Raw genomic sequence first — 18,855 nt, 5'->3', positions numbered from 1 at the left:
AGGGGTGCTGTTGTTTTTTCTCCCTCCCCCTCCCCCCCCCCCCCCCCCCCCCCCACTCCTGGATTCATTGCTCGGGTCCTGGGCGGTTGTCAGAGGTCGCGCCTTATCCTCTGCACGGCTGGCTTTCAGGTGAGAGGTGGAGGTGTTTTTAGCGCCTCAGTCACCCTGGTCTCTCCCAGCCTCTGTTGCTACACAAATCACTGCCCTGGGGCCCAGGACTACGTGGGGGTGCCACCCCGCGCTCCTGTACTCTTGGTCTGCGTGGAGACTTGGCCCGCGTGCCGTTCCCCAGGGAGGTGGGCCCCGGAAGATGCTGGGACATGCCGAAGCCCCGAATCGAGGGCAGGGCGACCAGTGGCTCCCGTGGGAGTCGGAGACGGTGTCCTGCCCCTGCCGAGGCCCAGGTGCACGCCAGGTTCACAGTTCGTGTCTAATGCGAGCAAACACTAAGTGGAAGAGAAGGATGGTTTAAGTCATCTTGGAAAAAACATGAGCAAGGACGACAGTTGCCTTAGCGGATTGCTCTTCGTGACGGTCGCCTGATGAGCCAGCAGGCGGTCACATCGCGCTTCTTGAGCTCGTCTCCCTCACGTGAGGTCTCACTCCGATTCAATTTTCGCCTTGGCTGCTTCTCCGGCCCCTCAGAGGTGCCTGCAGGCTTGGAGCGCCTGGGCTGGGGGCGCCGTCCCCCGGAAGCCGGCGAGGCCCATCGGTGGGGTGCGCGGCCTGTGCCTGGTGCGGCCCCTGGCTGGGCTATGGCGGAGCCCTGCCTCACCCTCTGCAGGCGGGCGTCCCTGGGGAGGTCGTCACCACTGTCAGAGCCAGAAACAAGGCCTCATCTGGAGCAACAGCGGACCGGGGTCACACTGATCTGGTTTAGCCCAAGATGCCTCCTAACTCTGACTCCGGTAACTAGTAGACAGTAAATGGTGAACAGGGACTAGGAAAGGCTTCAGGTGACACTCCGGGACCACCTCCAGGAAGCCCCCCGGTCAGTGCAGTCTGCCTGCCTCCTCTCCTCATACCGGCTGCAGGCCCCTTCCCTGCCCTGATGCTTGCTAGCCCCTCCTCAGGCTGTGTCCGCCCACCTGGCTGGGGCTGGGAGGCAGCAAGGAGTCAGCTCGGCTCCCAGGAGGTAGGAGGGGCTGGGGACCACCAAATCCTTTGAGGCCTGAGCCCGGAGGAAAGGGAGCGTCCCAGCTCTGCGGCTCAGGGTGAGGCCCCACCAGCAATGCTTGCCCAGACCCTCGCCAGCTGGGGCAGCACTTCTGCCGTGGAGGCTGGGGTGAGGGTCAGTGAGCTCTTAGCTGGGGATGGTGGGGGCACAGCTGGGGCAGGAACCATCAGGCCTGCTTTTCCACTGATGAGCTGTCTGACCAGGGGCCGCCCAGGACCCCTTCTCCACTCCCTGCCCAGCTCAGCTCTTGGAGGCCCTTCTGGACACGGTGATGAGATACCCAGCACGAAGGCCAGCTGGCTGATGCGGGCTTGAGCTGGGCACTGAGCTGGGCAGGATGGCTCCCCTCTCTGCTCTAGAGTCTTGCTCTGTCTGGGCTCTGCCCACACCTTCCCGGGTCCTCCTGACCCTGTCAAGTCCCAGTGGCCATACCCAGCCTGTGCCTCCACCTGGCAGTTAATGGCCTGTTCCGTGTTTCCCCGTTGTGGGGAAAGGGCTGCCAAGCCCACAGGACCAGAGCCTGCCCCCTTCCTGATCCAGCAGGATCCCTACTTTGTCTCGGCCCCCTTCTGAACGGGGCTGGCTGAACTTAGAAGCCTTCACCCCACTTTGTATCCTGGGGGCTCAGGCAGGGCCCTGCCACCCAGGTATCCCGGTGCAGTGGGAAAAAGGTGCCCCTCTGGACTGCCCTCGGAGTGCAGCCTGGCGATAGAATTCTTACCTGTCTGCCCCCGAGGTGCCATCCTTGGTGCCCCTCAGTGCCAAGCCCACGACTGCGCCCTGGCCCCACCTGTCCCAGCCAGCATCCTCGGGAAAGGCTCGGCTCAGGTGGCTAAAGGAGCCAGCGGAGCCCGGCAGCAGGGCGAGAGGCTGGTTCTCCACTGTCCAGCCTCTGGGGTTTCAATGGCAAGGGCCCAGAGGGGACCGTTTCCCAGAAGAGGGGGCTGTGTGGCAGCAGGAGGAACATTCAAATTCCCTTTCCCTCCTGGGTCACTGGGCCAGGTCTCCCCCAGCTCACCGTCTACGCGCTCCTGGGTGTGTTCCCTAACCCCGCCAAGCACGCCTCCTCGGCTCCCAGATGGAGAGAAGAGCTCCCACCTCAAATTTCCCAAGTTTTGCCAGCGGGAGCCCCCGGAACCTGGCTCTGGTGTCCTTTTGACGTGTCCATCCTTCCTCAAGCCTGTCCTTACTTTCTGGTAAAGCAAGTGCTCCAGGCCCCCTCCATTTGCTCTGCCCCAGTCCTGGGATCAGCCGTTGCCCCAAAGCACCCGGTTCCTTTTGGCGAAGGCAGTATTAAAACCCAGGGTCTGGGTGTTGTGTGTGCTCTCACTGCCACGGCGGTGTCCCCGCTCTCGAGCCCCCTCGGTGGCGGGGCTAGGAAACGAACAGATCACATTTCCATCTGGATGCATTTCTCTATACCTGCGTGTATTAAAAACGGTGACACTGGGAGCCCCAATTCCCGTCCAGCACCCCGGGGCTCGTTCTCCGTTTCTTCTTTTCACATTAACTCCCTTCTCCGATAACGAGGAACCTGCTTCCCTTTCTCCTCAAGATACTGACTTCTCGCATCAATTTCCAGGATGTATCTCAGCTCCTGTCACCGCGGTCATCCTCTTCTCCCCACTTCACGCATTTTCCAGCGCTCCTGGCTGGGCCGTGGATGCCACCCCTGCCCCCAGCGCTGACCTCACTCCACCCCCACGATGCCCCTCGCTGTGCTCAGACTCCCCCCGCCCCAGCCCTCCCCGCCCCCATGATGCGGGTGCAGGCTGCTCAGGCCTCCCCGCCCCCACCTCCCGGCCCCCGCCTCTGGTGGACAGGGACGCCTTCCTCGCGGACTGCGGCTGCAGCACCCACCGGGCCTCAGACATCCACTGTGTAGACTGCCACCCCCACCGCCCCACCCAAGCGCAGACCCTGCTCTGGCTTGGCTCCACCTAAAGGCTTTCAGTCTCAGAAGACATCCTTTGAGGGGCGCCTGGGTGGTTCAGTCTGTTAAGCGTCTGCCTTCAGCTCAGGTCATAATCCCAGCGTCCTGGCAGGGTCCTGGGATGGAGCCTCAAGCCTTGTGTCGGGGCTCCCTGCTCAGCAGGGAGTCTGCTTCTCCCTCGCCCTCTGCCCCTCCCCCTCCTTGTGCTTGTGCTCGTGCGCTGTCAAAGAAAATTAAAAAAAAAAAAACTTCCTTAAAAAAAATAAAAAATAAAACATTTTTAGAGTCCAGTTGCTTTCTGTACAAAGGAGTACATGTTCCTTGCAAAATTCGAACAGAGCAAAAGCTTGAAGAATCAAGATTACTGAAGCCAGACAGACCTCTGAACTTTTGAGTGAGCAAAGGGGGGGGGGAGATTAAAATATACCAATAATCTTATCTTGTCTAAAATAAACAATGGAAGAAAAAATTGAATGGAGCCAAGGAAGAATTCTGGGCTTCTCTGATGTGTCTTGTGTTCTAATGTTGAATTTGGAACCAGGTAAATATTTTACATTATTTTTAAAATGTAAATTAATAGAAAAACAATCCCTAACAACACACCATAACAAAGAATTCTTTTGAATTATTTTATTTGTTTGTTTTTAAAGCAATGAGATTTTGACAGCGGCTCCTGGGGGTGAAGAAGCTTTTTTTTTTTTTTAAGATTTTATTTATTTATTTATTTATTATTTTTTTTTAAAGATTTTATTTATTTATTTGACAGAGAGAAACCAGCGAGAGAGGGAACACAAGCAGGGGGAGTGGGAGAGGGAGAAGCAGCCTTCCCGCTGAGCAGGGAGCCCGATGCGGAGCTTGATCCCAGGACCCTGGGATCATGACCTGAGCCGAAGGCAGACGCTTAACGACTGAGCCACCCAGGCGTCCCAAGATTTTATTTATTTTTGAGAGAGTGTGTGGTGCGCACAGAAGCAGGGGGGAGGGGCAGAAGGAGAGGGAGAAGCAGACTCCCCGCTGAGCATGGAGCCCAATGTGGGGCTCGATCCCAGGACCCCAGGATCATGACCTGAGCTGAAGGGAGACACTTAACCAACTGAGCCACCCAGGTGCCCTTTTTTTAAAGATTTTATTTTTGGGGGGCGCCTGAGTGGCTCAGTCGGTTAAGTGGCTGGTTCTTGATTTTGGCTCAAGTCATGATCTTAGGGTCCTGGGATCGAGCCCTGAATGGGGCTCCACGTTCAGCAGGGAGTCTGTTTCAGGATTCTCTCCCTCCCTTCGCCCCTCCCCTCTCTGTCTCTCTCTCTTTCAAATAAATAAATCTAATGACCCCAAGATCAAGAGTCACATGCTCCACGGACTGAGCCAGCCAGGTGCCCCTTGAATGATTTTCAAATACATCATTTTGACCTTGCACCCCTACTGGGGTATCTACTGAGGATAAAAAGAACCATTAAGAAATTAACTAAATTTAAGGGGCGCCTGGGTGGCTCAGTCGTTAAGCGTCTGCCTTCAGCTCAGGTCATGGTCCAAGGGTCCTGTGATCGAGCCCCATATCGGGCTCCCTGCTCCACAGAAAGCCTGCTTCTCTCTCTCCCACTCCCCCTGCTTGTGTTCTCTCTCTTGCTGTGTCTCTCTCTGTCAAATAAATAAATAAAATCTTAAAAAAAAAAAAAGAAATTAATTAAATTTAAGAAATTGTGAATGCAGGGGCGCCTGGGTGGCTCAGATGGTTGGGCGTCTGCCTTCGGCTCAGGTCATGATCCCGGGGTCCTGGGATCGAGCCTCGCGTCTGGCTCCCTGCTCAGTGGGGAGCCTGCTTCTCCCTCTGCCTCTGCCTGCCGCTCCCCCTGCTTGTGCTCTCTGTCTCTCTGTCAAATAAATAAATAAAATCTTTAAAAAAAAAAAAGAAATTGTGAATGCATTCAATAGCTTTATTGTTAGTACTGACAGTGGTGTAGCTATTTTAACACATATGTTTACATAGCTAATATGTAATTATGTTAATGTTATTAGGAGCCAAAATTTTTTTTGCATAACAGAGATATAAATTTTAAAATTATGTATAATCCTGTAATCTTATTTTTGAATTTTAACTATCAGTATGAAATCATAATTTTTTTTTGTTTGTTTAAGTAGGCACGCCCAGTGTGGGGCTTGAACTCATGACCCCGAGATCAAGAGTGGCACACTCTACAGGCTTGCCCGCCAGGCACCCCCATAATTCATGTTTTATTTCAAAAGAAATACATTCTTCTTAGCTCTGTCCACCGCAAAGACTTCGAATCAGAGACAACCCAGTAGAAATGAGCAACATTCAGATTACAGTCTTAAAATGACCCTCACCGCTAAAAGGAAACGGGGCTCTGGAGAAAGGCTGACTCTGGGTCTGGGGCAGGAAATATGCAAAATAAGTCTGAACTATCTTGTCATGCTAGATAGCAAGAAAGCTATGAAACACCGCTGGGGTCTTGTCAGATTGACAGCCACCTTTAAGGGACCGCCATCAGCCAGAGATAGGACAATTTAAGCATCAAAAATATCCATGACTGTATGGGTTCAAACACACTCAAATACATTAAAAGGAATCATGAGTTTGTAATAATACTTTAAAAAAATTGGTCACTTTTAGAGGTTGCTTGGGCACAATGCTGGTAATGAAGGTGTCAAGGTCCCACCCCTTATTCTCTGCTTTTAGGGGCTGCTGGTTTTCTGGCACTTGAGGCTCTGCTGAGCGGTGCTCAGTGGGGCCCCCCCTACCCGCTTCTGAAGTCTAATCATCCCAAATTCTTCCCTTTATTTCCTCAGCTCTAGGGTTGGTAGCCACTTCCCCCAGTTGCCCCGTGATATCTCAGTGTTCACCTTTTTGCCTTCTCAATTCTTAAAGACCTTGTTTAACATTTCTTTAGATGATATTCTCACTGTTGAAGTAGCTGGTACAGTTTTTATCTCCTGATTGGGCTCTGGCTGGTATGGGCACCAAATATTTATGCTGAAATTGGTGTTTAAAAAAAGAAGAAAAAGAAAAAAGAAAAAAATCAAGACTTTTCTTGCCTCTCCTGTACTTAATTATATTTTGGGGTAACCAAATAGCTGATAATGAAAAGCTTTTCCTTTTAGGGCGCCTGGGTCCTTTTCCTTTTAGGGCGTCTCTGTCTCAAATAAATAAATAAAAATCTTTAAAAAAAAAAAAAAAAGAAAAGCTTTTCCTTTTAGAAAACTTCCAGCTAAGAATACAGAACGAATGATCTAATTAGAAAAATCACCATTCTGCAATGTCTCGTTAATGAAGGATGGAGGCGGAACACGATCAACAAACAGCTGCTAAAACCATCACGTGAAGGTTGGTAGGGGACTTTATCACTGATGCATCTTGCCAACAACTCCTGAACCCACGAGTCAATTTTCTTTTTTTTTTTTTTAAAGATTTATTTATTTATTTGAGAGAGCGAGAATGAGAGAGAGAGTACATGAGAGGGGGGAGGGCCAGAGGGAGAAGCAGGCTCCTCGCCGAGCAGGGAGCCCAATGCGGGACCCGATCCAGGGACTCCAGGATCATGACCTGAGCCGAAGGCAGTCGCTTAACCAACTGAGCCACCCAGGCGCCCCTACCCCACGAGTCAATTTTCACATCATGCAAAGCAGAACCCGCCTCCTGATGTGACACAGAAGCATCACCTGTGAAGTGTTCTTTCCATAGTAATAGCTTCTAAACGTCCCTAGCGGTCTACGTAAAAACCGGGCGGGAGCAGCACACATTAGACATTGCCACTCGGCTGCAATCAGCCAAATCAGGCGTGGGTGGTCCACAGGCAAGTGAACTCATTTTGCCAAAAGTAAAAGGCATGAGAAAAGGTGAGAGGAGACTGCGGTGGCTGAAAGAGACACAGAGATATCCACAGGAATGCACAATGTAGACCATGCTTGGACCCTCATGCAAACAGGATTAAAGAAACATTTTTAAGATCATCAGAGCAATCTGAACACAGACTATTGGATGAGAAAATCAAAGTATGAATGTTGTTGAGTATGATACGGGCATGATGGTTATGTTAAGAAAAAAAAATCCTTATCTGCTAGAGAAACATGTAATATACATGTACATATGTTATGCATATGATATGTGTATTACAATATGTACAACCAGGAGGATGGGATGAGATCTGGGATTTGCTTTAAGTTCCTCCGACATTGAAAAATGAAGAAAGAAAAGGGGGCCTGGGTGGCTCAGTCGGTTAAGCGTTTAAGCGTCTGCCTACGGCTCAGGTCATGATCCCGGGGTCCTGGGATCGAGCCCCGCGTCGTGCTCCCTGCTCAGCGAGGAGTCTGCTTTTCCTTCTCCCTCTGCCTCTGCTCCCTCTCTCTCTGTGTCAAATAAATAAATAAAATCTTAAAAAAGAAAAATATGGAGAGTGGGCGTTTATGAGGCAGGGCTCCCAAGATGATGGTTATCGAAGCTGGGTGATGGGTTCTAAGGAGTTCCCTATTCCATTCCATCTACTTTTGAGGATGTTTGAAAATTCCTATTATAAAACTTTGTTTAAAAAAGAGAGAGCAAAAATACGTTGGCTTAGCAACAAAAAAATGTACGTATGTTCAGCCAAAACCATGAACAAGAATGTTCAGAACAGCACTATTTATAACCATCCCAAACTGCAAACAACCCAAATGTCCATCAACAGTAGGATGGATAAATAAATGGTGGATATTCATATAATGGAATGAAAACCATGGATGACTCTCATAGAACCAGTACAGAAGAAGCCAGATTACTACAAAAACAGGCAAAAGTAATTCATGCTATTAGAAGTCAGCATATTGTTTCTGGGGGTAGAGACTGAAAAGGAGCACAGAGGGGCAACTAAGGGAGCTGGGCTGGCATGTTTTATTTCTTCATCTGGATGCTGGATACAGGAGTGTTTGCTCACTTTGTGAAAATATATTGAGCTGTATACTTATTATTTGTGTACTTTATTGTATGAATATTCTTCGATACGAAACTTAAAAGTGCAGGGCTCCTGGCTGAGCGTCTGACTCTTGGTTTCAGCTCTGGCTGTGATCTCAGGGTCGTGAGGGCTGTGATCTCAGGGTCGTGAGATCGAACCCCACATTGCGCTCCGAGCTCCGCGCAGGATCTGCTTAAGATTCTCCTCCCTCTGCCCCTCCCCCCTCCAAAATAAATAAATCTTAAAAAAAAAATGTAGGGGCGCCTGGGTGGCTCCGCCGTTAAGCGTCTGCCTTCAGCTCAGGTCGTGATCCCGGGGTCCTGGGATCGAGCCCCTCATCAGGCTCCCTGCTCCGCGGGAAGCCTGCTTCTCCCCCTCCCACTCCCCCTGCTTGTGTTCCCTCTCTCGCTGGGTCTCTCTCTGTCAAATAAATAAATAAAATCATTAAAAAAAAAGTAAAGTGTTCGCTTCAGCGGCCCATATACTAAAACTAGAAGGATGCAGAGAAGATTAGCACAGCTGCCGCACAAGGACGACACAGCAAATTGGTGAAGTGTTCCATATTTTTGTAAACAAGAATGATTAAAACATTCACAGTAAAAAGAAAACAAACCTTAAATATACACAGGCTTGAGAACGAGGACGGGTATGGGTACATTATCACAGATCCAGAAGAAATCAAAGTAATCACTAGAGAATGTTTTGAGAAAAAGTAGGACGACCAGCTGGAAAATTCAGAGGAAATTAATAACTTCCTAGAATAATGTAAAATACCAAGATTGACCCTGAAACAATCCGAACAGTTCATGAACAGATTAATTACCAAATAAGAGATTGGAAAGATGATTAAAGATGGTGAAGGCAAAAAAATATAAGGCCCCTCGTTATGAAGGAACAAAAAAAATCAAAGAAATTTTGGCTCCTTAATCTGCCTTCTGCTCTGGTCATGATCCCAAGGTCCTGAGATCAAGTCAAGCGTCTGAGTCGGGCTCCCTACTCAGCGGGGAATCTGCTTCTCCCTCTCTCTCTGCCCCTCCCCTCAAAACTTGCGCACGAGCTCTCTCTCTCTCACTCTCTCAAATAAGCAAATAAAATCTTAAAAAAAAAAAATAAACACAATGTAAATCTTTGTTGTGGTTATTCTTTGAACTATCGAAAAAGGCACCAGACCCAGATGGTTCTATCTCACCTTTAAATAGCAGATCATTCTGAAACAAATAATGCAATATATGTTAAGAAAAAAAAAAGAAGAAGAAGAAGGTAGCGGGAGGGGAAGAATGAAGCGGGGGAAATCGGAGGGGTAGACGAACCATGAGAGACGATGGACTCTGAGAAACAAACTGAGGGTTCTAGAGGGGAGGGGGGTGGGAGGATGGGTTAGCCTGGTGGTGGGTACTGAGGAGGGCACATTCCGCATGGAGCACTGGGTGTTATGCACAAACAATGAATCATGGAACACTTCATCTAAAACTAATGATGTAATGTATGGGGATTAACATAAGAATAAATAAATAAATAAATAAATAAATAGCAGATCATTCAAACACTATTTACACTATTTCAGGTCCAAGGGAAAGATGGTAAGCACTCTAACATGTTTTATGATGTTAATAAAATGGTAATGGCCAAATCTGATAAAGATGCTGCAAAAATGAGTCTTGCTTATAAATAATATAGATGCAAACCCTCTAAGTAAAATACCAAATCCGGGTGCTTGGGTGGCTCAGTCAGTTAAGCGTCTGACTCTTGATCTCAGCTCAGGTCTTGATCTCATGGTCGTGAGTTCAAGCCCCACCTTGGGCTCCACGCTGGGTGTGGAGATGACTTAAAAAACAAACAAACAAATCAAATCAAATCCAGCAGCGTATCAAAAGAATACAGCATGAGGTTTATTCTACAACTGTAAGGGTCATGAGCTGTGGAGAATCTATTGACATAATTCATCGCACACACAATTAAATAAGAAAACCATGTAATTACCTCCGTTATATCTGATAAAAATACATCATCTATTTCAAATTAAAGGTCTAAGGAAACTAGAGGCAATGATGCTGAACGCAAGTGCTAACATTTACTGACCTTCCAGAGGAGAGAGGGGTGGGGGTATGGATGCTGAGGTCCTGGACCAGCCCAGCGAGATACTCCCAGGAGCCGTGCTTCCCCAGCTGAGGCCACTGGAAGCTTCAAGCTGGTGTTTTTCCTGGCTGGGGAACCTCGGAGACTGGTTCTCTGACCCTCCTGAGATTCCATGAGTGTATTAGTCAGGCTTCTTCAGAGACACAGAACCAACAGGGTATACACACAGGTATGAGGAGTTTTATTACAGGAATTGGCTCACATGATTATGGAGGCTGTAAAGTCCCCCAATCTGCCATTTGCAAGCTGGAGACCCAGGAGAGCCCATGGTGTAATTCAGTCCAAGTCTGAAGCCCAAGAACCAGGGGAGCCGCCAGTGTAAGTCCCAGTCCAGGTCCGAAGGCCTGAGGAGAGCCGATGTACAAGGCAGGAGAAGATGGATGTCCCAGCTCAGAGAGCAAATTCACCCTTCCTCCACCTTCTCTTCTTTTCAGACCCTCAAAAGATTCGATGATGCCCATCAGCACTGGGGAGGGGGACCTTCTTTTTTTTTTTATTTAAAAATTTATTTATTGGGGCACCTGGGTGGCTCAGTTGGTTGAGCGACTGCCTTCGGCTCAGGTCATGATCCTGGAGTCCCGGGATCGAGTCCCGCATCCGGCTCCCTGCTCGGCGGGGAGTCTGCTTCTCCCTCTGACCCTCCTCCCTCTCATGCTCTCTGTCTCTCATTCTCTCTGTCTCAAATAAATAAATAAAAAATAAAAAAAATTTTAAAAAATTTATTTATTTAATTATAAATTAAAATTTTTAAAATTAATTTCATAGGTAGAATTTAGTGATTCATCAATTGCATATAACACCCAGTGCTCATTACATCACATGCCTTCCTTAATGCCCATCACCCAGTTATCCCATCCCCCCATCCACCTCTCCTCCCGCAACCCTCAGTTTGTTTCCTAGAGTTCAGCATCTCTTACAGTTTGCCTCCCTCTCAATTTTCATCTTAATTTTCCTTCCCTTCCCCTATCTTCATCTATTTTGTTTCTTAAATTCCACATATAAGTGAAATCATATGGTATTTGTCTTTCTCTGACTGACTTATTTTGCTCAGCATAATACCCTCTAGTTCCATCCATGTCGTTGCAAATGGCAAGATTTCATTCTTTTTGATGGCTGAGTAATATCCCATTATATCTATATCTATATATACCACATCTTTACCCATTCATCTGTTGATGGATATCTTGGCTCTTTCCATAGTTTGGCTATTGTGGACATTGTTGCTATAAACATTGGGAACGTGCCCCTTCGAACCACTATGTTTGTATCCTTTGGATAAATACCGAGTAGTGCAATTGCTGGGTCATAGGTAGTCTATTTTTAACTTTTTTTTTTTTTTAAGATTTTATTTATTCATTTGAGACACAGAGATAAGAGAGAGAGAGAGAGAGAGAGGCAGAGGGAGAAGCAGGCTCCCAAGGAGCAGGGAGCCCGATGCGGGACTCGATCCCAGGACCCTGGGATCGTGACCTGAGCCGAAGGCAGACGCTCAACCATCTGAGCCACCCAGGTGCCCCTATTTTTAACTTTTTGAGAAACCTCCATACTGTTCTCCAGAGTGGCTGCACCAGCTTGCATTCCCACCGTGTAAGAGGATTTCCCTTTCTCTGCATCGTCGCCAACATCTGTTGTTTCCTGACTTGTTAATTTTAGCCATTCTGACTGGTGTGAGGTGGTAACTCATTGTGGTTTTGATTTGTATTTCCCTGATGCCCAGTGATGTTGAGCATTTTTTCATGTGTCTGGTGGCTATTTGTATGTCTTCTTTGGAGAAATGTCTGTTCTTGTCTTCTGCCCATTTCTTGACTGGATTTTGTGTTTTTGGATGTTGAGTTTGATAAGTTCTTTATAGATTTTGGATACTAGTCCTTTATCTGATAAGACAATTGCAAATTTCTTCAGGGAAGGGGACTTCTTTACTCAGTCAGCTGATCTAAATGCTAATCTCTTCCAGAAACAGCCTCACAGACACTCTCAGAAATAAAACCTCTCTGTGCATCCCTTAGCCCAGTCAAGCTGACATGTACAATTAACATCAAAATGTGCCACCTAAAATGGTCTATAAAACTCCTTTTCTGCTTAAGAAAAGCAGAGCAGTTTCTATTCTCTACAACTAATACTTTCTATTTATCCTGCTTCCTATTGCTTTTCTCCTTCCTGGCTTTCCTTTCTCATGATTGAGTTTTTAATGCCTTTTCTTTCTCCTGGCTTGGAAGTTATACGCTCATTTTCTATTCTTTTGGAGATTACCCTAACACTTCACAAGTGTATTAACAAAGTCGAAGCTTACTCGATGGATCTATCTCCCTTCAAACTATACAAAGCCTTTAGAACCTCTTATTACTACCGTTCTCTGTTCTTAGGGGTTGTGTTCTCCAGTACTTTGACTTTTTAAGAGCCCCCACTCTCCTCCCCACCAAATTCCACATCACCACCATTCCTTCTTGCCCCGCAGGTCTCTTCCCTGGAGTCACTTTCATTCTTTCTGAAGTTCATCTTCCGGAAATTCCTTCTGTCTGTTGGTGATAAACTCCTATATTCTTTTGGTCTGCATGTCCTCGCCTTGGCATTGGATAGGATAGCCATCGTCACTCACAGGGCTGGGGTGAGTCCAAGTCGTTCCTCCGCGGCCATTTCTCTGAAGCCGCAACACCTTGGGAAGACAGAGTCGGCCTTGCTCAGGGCTGCACTCAGGCTAGGCTGGGTCCCAGCCCTTCCCGCAACACCCGTCTCCCCTTCCCAGACCTGATGTACCAGATCCTGCCATCTCAAGAGATTCCCGTCGGGGGAGCCTGGGTGGCTCTGTCGGTCAAGCGCCTGACTTTGGCTCAGGGTCCTGGGATCGAGCCCTGCGTGGGGCTCTGGGTTCAGCATGTAGTTTGTTTGAGATTCTCTTTCCCTCTCCCTCTGCCCCTCCCACTCACGCTTTCTTTCAAATAAATAAAATATGTCTTAAAGAAAAAAGAGAAAGAGATTCTCATCAAAATCCCTTAGCCTGGCATTCCAAGCCCTGTACCTTCTAGACTTAACGTGCCCCTGCCCAGCATGGACGCACCACATTATCTGCCCTTCCTCAGACCCCTGGCCTTTCCCTCCTCTGTGCTTCTGCTCTGGGAGACACTAAGTAAAATTGCTTCTGTGCCAATATGTGCTCTGCCTTGGGGACTGGGGAGGAGACAGCTGGGGGTGGGGTGGGGGGTTCCCAAAAAGTGTCTGGTCAGAGAGAACCAAGAAACAGAGAACCTCCCTGCACAGGCCCCCTCTCACAAAGCTACATATGGCCACAGATGGTTTGATAAGGCAGACCTTGATTACCAAATGCTTAATTATGGGAGAGGAAGGCACTTGGAGGCTTTGGAGACAAGCCAAGGGAGGGGAGGCAAGGGAAGTAAGAGTCTGAAAGCTCCAGCAATAACTAGAAGGGAAACACTTGAAAGAACAGGCTGAGGAGGCCTCTGGGGAGAATACCCCTTTAGAGTTCTGAGGTCTCCCCCAACTCCACCTGCTTCACATGGTCCCATGGCCTCCTGAATCCCATGCCATTTTCTGAAAACAGGGTTTCTGAGAAGGACAGATACTGCTCTAAGTCTCCCCACACCCTGATTGGACACTTGAAAACTGAAAGATGAGGGCAGCTCCCCACCTCTCTCCAAGCACATCCTGCATTTTGTATGTGCTGGAGGGGAGGGGACTGATAATGTGTTGGTAGGTGACTCCCCATGGGGTGTGGGACTTGGACTGCTGTTGCCCTTGGCGGATCATACAGTTGGAGTGGATGGTTTGGGTGCAGCCGGGTAGGTGCTGACTTGCCGGTTGGACGTGCTAATTGTGACCTCTGCTGGTAGCTTCTAGAAACGTTGATAGAATATGGAGCCAGCAACCTCCTGTGGGCCCTGGGCCCAGGTCACAGAGTTGCAACCACAGCACATCCCCCCCAGGAGTTTTGAAAAGGGAATGCTGTGCTCATACAAGAATTAATGAGAACAGAGTGATGGCTGGGACTATCTCCATGTTGAACAACCGGGACTGGTGAGGAACAAAGGTGCTTGGCCCCTCACTGTGAGCGAGCAAGGCTTACATACCAGACAAACTGGCAGCAGCAGACTCGATCACAGCAATAACTGGAAAAATTGCTGCCACTCCTGGCCCTCAGGGGACAGCCTGGGACATCGCTAGCGCTTTGCCCCTCTGCGGCACCTACGCCTTCCGGAGGCACGGTGGAGTCTCTTGCGGTGTGTCCTCCACGCATCGAGCTGAAGCACCCTATGAGCTACGGCTGCTGTCCTGACTTGCCATCATGTCGATGATACGGACCCTGGTTCCTACTGAGCAAATGTCTACCTCGCTTTGCATGCTCCTCAGATATGGGGAAGGGGAGATGGTTGGGCTTTGAGTGAAGGCAAAATCCAGGGTCCTGCAAGCCAGGTCACTTCCCTGGGGGACATCTGGGCAACTATTAAGGATAAATTGCTGGCCTGATACCTCCAACTACAAAGAAGCCCTATACCAATTTAGCTACTTTGTATGTTGAAGGCAGCAGACTCGACATTTAAGAATTTTACTAAAGCCTTTTAGTAAAGGGGCCGACAGACAAGAGACCACGCCTGAAGGGCCTGGGCAATAAGGAGCTTTGGAAGATCGGGAAGCTGGGAACCAAGCACGGCCACTGAGCCCTGTCTCCTTCAGACCCCATGGAATTAGTCTCAGCTTTGGAAATTATATTCCACCAGGACTCAGGGCTTTGCATTCACAGTCTTCTTCCTGTTGCTGAGACATGTACTCCATAGAACCCCACACATATCCCCTTGGCTCGTAACAGATCCATGCCCGCTGGCCAGATTTCAATGGCCACCGCCTGCAACTCTGCCTGAGGACTTTCCCTGGCACTGAAGCTGGTCTACCCACACACGGGCAGGCTGGAAGCTAACGCCCCCAGGAGCAGCCCCCCTCCAACAATGACAGGTGCGTGTTGATGGGAAAATACCCTCGTTGCCTTGCCCCTCGGGGTTGTTGCTGAAGTGTTAGTCACTGGCTTCCCAGAGTCCTCTATGAAGGAAATTTCTGGTATGGTCAGCTGCACTTTCAGCCTGCTAGAGAAGTCAACCTGAATTGAAGTAACGGACACAACAGATGGGATACCCAACAGAAGGGATATGTCTTAGGCATGAAACAGGGAAATCACGGGGTGCCTGGGTGGCTCAGCCGGTTAAGCGTCTGCTTTCAGCTCAGGTTATGACCCCAGGGTCCTGGGATCGAGCCTCGCAGGAGAGTCTGCTTCTCCCTCTTCCTCATCCTGCTCATGCTTTCCCTTGCTTGCTCTCTCAAATAAACAAACAAATAAAATCTTAAAAAAAAAAAAGAAAGAAACAGGGAAATCAGAAGACTAGACTGAAAAAATCTTCTAAGAGGAAGGACTAAAGAAAACTACAAGAAAAGCAAAGAGATATGGAGGGTAGAAGTAAAGGTGCTAAAGTCTGAATAACAGGGATTCTAGAGAGGAATATAAACATGGAGGGAGAAAATATTTGAAGAAATAATGGAGATAAATTTCCTGGCCTAATACAAAATAAAGCACCTTGGGTAAAAAAATGCCCAAAGAATGCCAAAAGGAGAAAAAGGAGGATGTGAGGGGGATCTGGCTGCTACATCTGTCACCCCATTGATCGCCAGGGTTGAGTTGGCTGATCTGGATGGCTAGGCGTGTGTCCCCTTCATCCCTGACAGCTCTGTGTGTGTCCCTCCTGAAGCTATGTGCTTGGTTGAAGAGGATGCCCTTCCCTTTAGAGGAAGACCGTTCTTCAGTCAAGGGTACATGAGTAGCTGCGCTTCCCTGCTAGAACCTCCAAACAAGCTCTCAAGGTCCGTTTGTAGAACGTAGGGTTGTCAAGCTTCCAAGACCCCAGATACATCCAAATGAGGCACTGCATGTGGCAGTCTGCCTTTATTTAAAAAAAAAAAAAGAAGAAGAAAGAAGGAAAAGAAATCTACATACACCATCTAGAACTTTAAAAATATCAGAGATAACAGAGAGAGGAAAGAGCATATGATATACAAAGCAATGAGAATCAGACCGACATCAGATTTTTCAATAGCAATATTGAAAGCAAGAACACAATGAAATAATGTTTTCAAGGTATTGAAGGAAAAGAATTTAGAATCTAGGGCGCCTGGGTGGCTCAGTTGGTTAAGCGACTGCCTTCGGCTCAGGTCATGATCCTGGAGTCCCGGGATCGAGTCCCGCGTCGGGCTCCCTGCTCGTCAGGGAGTCTGCTTCTCCCTCTGACCCTCCCCCCTCTCATGTGCTCTCTCTCTTTCAAATAAATAAATAAAATCTTTAAAAAAAAAAAAAAAAAAAAAGAATTTAGAATCTAGAAATTTATATCCATCCAAACTGTCAAATATGACAGATGGGGCCCATATACCAATCATTATAATAAGTTAAATGAACTGAATATATCAATTAGAAGAAAAAGAGTGATTCAGTTTTTAAGGATCCAAGATACATGTCCTAGAAACAGGTAAAGCCTGGGGCTGTATACAGATTGAAAGTAAAAGGATGGAAGATAACTTCTCAGGCAAAAATAAAAATACTAAGCAGAAGAAATCTAGGTTTACCGTCAGATAAACTAAGATAGAAAGCATCTGTAGGGATGGAAAGCGTCACTCCATAAGGAAGAGTTTGATTCGCAAAAACAGCAATTTTAAATATGTTGTCCTTAATAACATAAACTCAAAATATATTAAGCAGAAACCGAGAGACTACAAGAAGAAATCATTAAATACACCTCAGGTCCACTGCTGGTGAATGTCAATTGATGTAGCCACTTTGGAAAACATTTGGTGGCATCACCTAAAATTCTGAGAAATTCCATGCCTAAGAACTGTCCCAAGAGGAACTTTCACACCCGAACAGGCACATCCACAAGAATGTTTACGAGGGGGAAAAAAAAAATAGAACCCAAGGGCCATCAGCAGAAGAGCGAATGGATAAATTGTGATATAGTCCCCCAAGGAAATATTACTGACAGTCAAAACAAATGAACTACAGCAACATACAGCAATTAGGAGAATCAAAGTAATGTAATATTAAATGAAATGTCAGCCCCCAAATAGGACATTCAGCATGTTATCCTTTTCATGTGATTAAAAAAAAAAAAACTTTTAAAAAACACATGTAGGTACAAGAACACCACATGGAAAGGAGACCAGGGCATCTGGAGTTCAAGTTGGTTGCCTTGGGTGGGGGAACGAAAGTGGGAATGGGCAGCGTTTAGGATGGGAGGGTGGAGGCAAATGGTTGCTTGGGTTATTGTATAGTCCTAGCCTTTGTTTTGTAGTGGTAGGTTTGAAGGTGCTTACATTATTAAAAATAACCAACTAAATATTTAAATATAACAATTTATTGGGGCGCCTGGGTGGCTCAGTTGGTTAAGCGACTGCCTTCGGCTCGGGTCATGATCCTGGAGTCCCTGGATTGAGTCCCGCGTCGGGCTCCCTGCTCAGCGGGGAGTCTGCTTCTCCCTCTGACCCTAACCCCTCTCACGTGCTCTCTTGCATTCTCTCTCTCTCAAATAAATAAATAAAATCTTAAAATAAATAAATAAATAAAACAACTTATGGACCAAAAATGGAATCGTAATGGAAATTAGAAAACACTCAAACCTAAACTATAATTAAAACACTAGATACTTCATACCTATCAGGATAACTACTATTAAAAAAAAGAACCTAATGTGTTGGTGAAAATATGGAGGAATTGGAACCCTTGTGTGCTGTTAGCGGGAATGTAAAATGGTGCTGACACTAGAGAAAACAGTATGGCGGTGGTTCCTTAAAAAATTAAAAATAGATTTACCATACCATCCAGCAATTCTACTTTTGGATGTATCTCCAAAAGAATTGAAAGCAGGGTCTCAAAGAGATATTTATATATCCATGTTCATAGCAGCATTATTCACAATAGCTAAAGAGTAGAGGGAATCCAAGAGTCCAACGATGGATGAATGGATAAGCAAAATGTTGTCTATACATAAAATGGGATATGGTTCAGCCTTAAAAAGGAAGGAAACTCTAGCGTGTGCTACAACATGGATGAACCTTAAAGACATTATGCTAAGTGAAATAAGCCAGTCACAAAAGATTGTTTGCACAAAAATGTGAATGTATTTAACACTAAATACACTAAAAAATGGTTACGGTGGGGAATCTTGTTTTTTTTTAAAGCTTGCTTCATTTCTTTCTTTTTTTTTTTTAAGATTTTTTTTAGTTATTTGACAGAGAAAGACACAGCGAGAGAGGGAACACAAGCAGGGGGAGTGGGAGAGGGAGAAGCAGGCTTCCTGCTGAGCAGGGAGCCTGATGCGAGACTCAATTAAAAAACAAACAAACAAACAACTAAATACAAATAAATACGTATTTATTTATGATATGCAGCAAAGCTGCATCAAAGGACATTTGGCCTTAAAGGGCAAGACTGTCCCACAAAGGAAAAATAGTACCTTCATAGAAAAATGATCTAGGGGACGCCTGAGTGGCTCAGTCGGTTAAGCGTCTGCCTTCAGCTCAGGTCATGATCCCAGGGTCCTGGGATCGAGTCCTGCATCGGGCTCCTTGCTCAACAGGACCCTGCTTCTCCCTCTGCCCACCCCTCCCCCTGCTTGTGCTTG

At 47.1% G+C, this 18,855-nt stretch overlaps 1 non-coding gene across 1 annotated transcript; it reads left to right on the top strand.

Moving 5' to 3' along the window:
- The first annotated feature begins 8,515 nt into the window (after nucleotides 1-8,515).
- On the top strand, nucleotides 8,516-8,621 carry LOC123326271. The gene has a single exon (XR_006540978.1). It is a non-coding gene; the product is annotated as a U6 spliceosomal RNA (small nuclear RNA).
- Nucleotides 8,622-18,855: the final 10,234 nt, after the last annotated feature.

This window comes from Neomonachus schauinslandi, chromosome 11 (genome assembly GCF_002201575.2).
Source record: "Neomonachus schauinslandi chromosome 11, ASM220157v2, whole genome shotgun sequence".
NCBI classification, from domain to species: Eukaryota; Metazoa; Chordata; class Mammalia; order Carnivora; family Phocidae; genus Neomonachus; species Neomonachus schauinslandi.
The sequence above is the reverse complement of the archived record's forward strand: the minus strand, read 5'-3'. Positions and strand labels throughout refer to the sequence as shown.